The 3,511-nt window shown below is 38.3% G+C and overlaps 1 long non-coding RNA gene across 1 annotated transcript in view; it reads left to right on the top strand.

The window, feature by feature from the left end:
• Positions 1–3,311, top strand: part of LOC105532671 — an 8,846-nt gene extending 5,535 nt beyond the window's left edge. Inside the window, exons 2-4 of the long non-coding RNA XR_001005030.1 lie at positions 1,233–1,358; positions 2,098–2,244; positions 3,099–3,311. This is a non-coding gene — a long non-coding RNA (uncharacterized LOC105532671). The remainder of the gene's footprint in view (positions 1–1,232; positions 1,359–2,097; positions 2,245–3,098) is intronic.
• The last annotated feature ends 200 nt before the right edge of the window (positions 3,312–3,511 follow it).

Genomic DNA, 3,511 nt, shown 5'->3' on the forward strand with positions numbered 1-3,511 from the left:
AAAGAATAAGAAAATAGAGGCTGGGCGCGGTGGCTCACACCTGTAATCCCAGCACTTTGGGAGGCCGAGACAGGCAGATCATGAGGTCAAGAGATCGAGACCATCCAGGCCAACATGGTGAAACCCTGTCTCTACTAAAAATACAAAAAATTAGCTGGGCATGGTGGCGAGTGCCTGTAGTCCTGGCTACTCCGGAGGCTAAGGCAGGATAATAGCATGAACCCGGGAGGCGGAGCTTGCAGTGAACCGAGATTGCGCCACTGCACTCCAGGCTGGGCAACAGAGCGAGACTCCGTCAAAGAAAAAAAAAATAATAGAAAGTTTTAATTTTACCTCCACTTTTCTAATGCTCATCCTTTATGTAGATTAGAGTTTCTGACCTACATAATTTTCCTTCTTTCTGAAGAACTTCTTTTAACATTTCTTACAAGGCAGATCTACCAGCAAAAATTCCTTCAGTTTTTATTTGTTTGAGAAACACTTTACTCCCTCTTGCAGGATAATTTTGCAGGATACCAAAGTCTAGGTTGGTCATTTTTTATTCCCAATACATTAAATATTTCACTCTACTCTCTTCTTGCTTGCATAGCTTCTGAGGAGAGGTCAGATGCAATTTTTACGTTTGCTGCTCTGTAAGGTTTTTCCCCCCTCTGGCTGCTCAAGATTTTCTTATTCGTGTTTGCTTCTCTGCAGTTTTAATGATATTCCTAGGTATAGCTTTTTGGTTTCATTTTGGGGTTGAGGGGATTTCATGAGGGGGTGAGGGGATTAATCCTGTTTGGTATACTCTGAGCTTCCTGAATCTATGGCTTGGTATCTGATATTAATTTGGGGAAAAATTCTGAGTCCTTATTGCTTCAAATATTTCTTCTTTTCTTTTCTCTGTTTCTCTTCCATCCGGTACTCCCATTATGTGTCAAGTTACACCTTTTGTAGTTGTTCCACAGTTCTTGGATATTCTGTGGGACAACAGTAGTGGGAGAGTGTTTTCTCCATACTATCACTGGATACTTTTAAATCTTTGTCAATCTGACAATGAACAAGGGCTATCTTACTGTAGTTTGAATTTTTTAATTACTAGCAAGGCTGAATATTTTTCATGTTTATTAGCCATTTGATTTCTTGTTTAGGAATGGCACAATTTTTTACTAGATAATATATAGACGAGATTTATTTTTAAGAATGGAAACTAGGAAATAATAAACTCAATCTATGGAAATCCTTAATCCTAGGTAATATTGTCGAAGCTATATGGCCCGCAGGGGACATTCTATTTTACTTCACATTCACCTGGTGAACACATCATTTGCTTAGAATCTAATTCTACAAGGCTTGTGTCATTTGGAGGGAATAGGCTGGTAAGTACATGCTTCCTATGTCCTTGTTGATGAACACAGCGTCAGCACTATTCAAGCATGACACTGGTATGCAGCTCCATTACACTCAAACTGGCTAGAAACTTATTAAAGTCCTATGCCCAGATCTCATCGCAGCAACCAAAGAGGGAGCTGGAGAGCTTGGAAGGGGTTCAAAGGAGAGCCATGAAGTTGATTAAAGGGTTGAAAAATAAGAGCCGTGAGGGAAGGTTAAAAGAACTGTGATTATTCAGGCTTGAAAACAAGTGAAGGCTGAAGGGTGAATTAATAATGGAATTCTAATAAATAAAACTCTTACATGGTAGATGGTGATTGGCTATTTTCTAAATGTGTTCAGAACTGATGAAAACAATTTGTACTTTAGCATAAGAAATTTAGTTATATGTAAAGAAAATTTCCCACAGAACGTGTTAATCAAATTTTCTCCAGACCAAAGTCATTTACCTAATAGTTAATTTGATGTTCAGGAAGGTATAAATATACTGTAAGGTCAGTAATTCACCATTTAATGCATTATTATTACTACCAAGTAGAACAAGGAAGAGTGGCACTGAGGGAAAAAAGGGAGCTGAAGAGTGAAGTAGCGCCCTGCTTATGAAAAGGGGGAAGGGAGAAAAAGGAAGGACAGAAGAATGGGAGGATACAAGAGTGAGAAAGTAAGGAAAAAGAGTGGAGCTGCTTTTAAAAACATGCCATTTTTTCCTTTTTACTGTTTGTACAGAGGATCCACTTAGATATTCGAGTTGGAGAACACGACCTTGATGCGGCCATTGCTCAAGCAAAGGACAAAGTTAATGAACTTACCTTCAAGCTTGAATATCTAATTGAACAAATTGGGCAAATAGTCAAAGAACAAAACTATCAAAGGGTCAGTCTGCCTATTCAGCTTATTTTATCTCTTGCTACTAGTAACGCATTTCTCAACGCAAAGCCCCTGGACCAAGGAAAGAATGAACTGCCTGTTCTTCACTCTTTTTCTCTGAGGTAGAACTGTGTGGACTCACAGGGACTGGAGAGAGCAATTTTTCTTCACTCTGTCTGCTGGACCATGAGCTCCTCTAGGAAAGAGAATTTCAGTTCATTCATCTTTTAATGCCCTGTGCCTAACAAAGTGCCCAGCAGCACAGGGTGTGAGCTTGCAGAATGAATGCTTCCAAATGCACCCTATATATCTGTAGAGACTCGTGTATGCTCTTTCCAAATCACAATTTTATTCTTATGACATTAGGTGCTTTTTGAGTCACTACACTAAGTGGGTGTTGGTCAGATATGGGCTTAAATCTCATCTACACGTCAGTAATCTGTGTCATCTCTAAGCTTCAGTTTCCTTACCAGGTAGATAAGGACAGGTGTGATAAGCAAATAAGGCATGCAAGTGCTTGGTCTAATGCCTAGCATAAAAGCTGGACTCAAATGATGAAATCTACCACTATTGGGTAATGTTCGCTTTGCCTGATGGTAGCAAATAAAATATATAAATAGGTCAAATTCCTGATATTTTACACCAAAATACAAAAACATCTTTTATAAGGTTGATTTTTACTCTCTTATACTTGGCTAAGCAATGGATTCTGGTTTAGAAAAGCAGACTGCACGGATACATTGGTGTAAGGTATTAATTGGGTAATATTAAATACCTTGAATGCCCACAACAACCCTCCCCTCAAAATCATGAGTTAAGTACTTTATGACACTAAACCTGTCTATTTCTTTTTCGCATAGGACCGTGAAGAAAATTTTCGGATGACCAGTGAAGACACAAATAGCAATGTTTTATGGTGGGCTTTTGCACAAATACTAATCCTTATCTCAGTCGGAATTTTCCAAATGAAATACCTGAAAGACTTCTTTATAGCTAAGAAGCTTGTTTAAAATATTATCAATAAGGACAAATAATTTGCATAACATTTGAGTTAATAAATCAAAATACCTGCATAAATGTGTATTACTTTTATGATTTAAAAGATATCAGAGATTGAAATTAACATTATATCATTATAACACTGATAGAATGCTTTTATAATACAGCTTCTGAATTTGACAGATCAGGCACCTCATCCTGTTCTTACTTATTTTTGAGACAGAGTCTCGCTCTGCTGCACAGGTGCTGTAAGGCTCACTGCAGCCTCGACCTC

The sequence above is a fragment of the Mandrillus leucophaeus genome, unplaced genomic scaffold (genome assembly GCF_000951045.1).
Source record: "Mandrillus leucophaeus isolate KB7577 unplaced genomic scaffold, Mleu.le_1.0 Scaffold98, whole genome shotgun sequence".
NCBI classification, from domain to species: Eukaryota; Metazoa; Chordata; class Mammalia; order Primates; family Cercopithecidae; genus Mandrillus; species Mandrillus leucophaeus.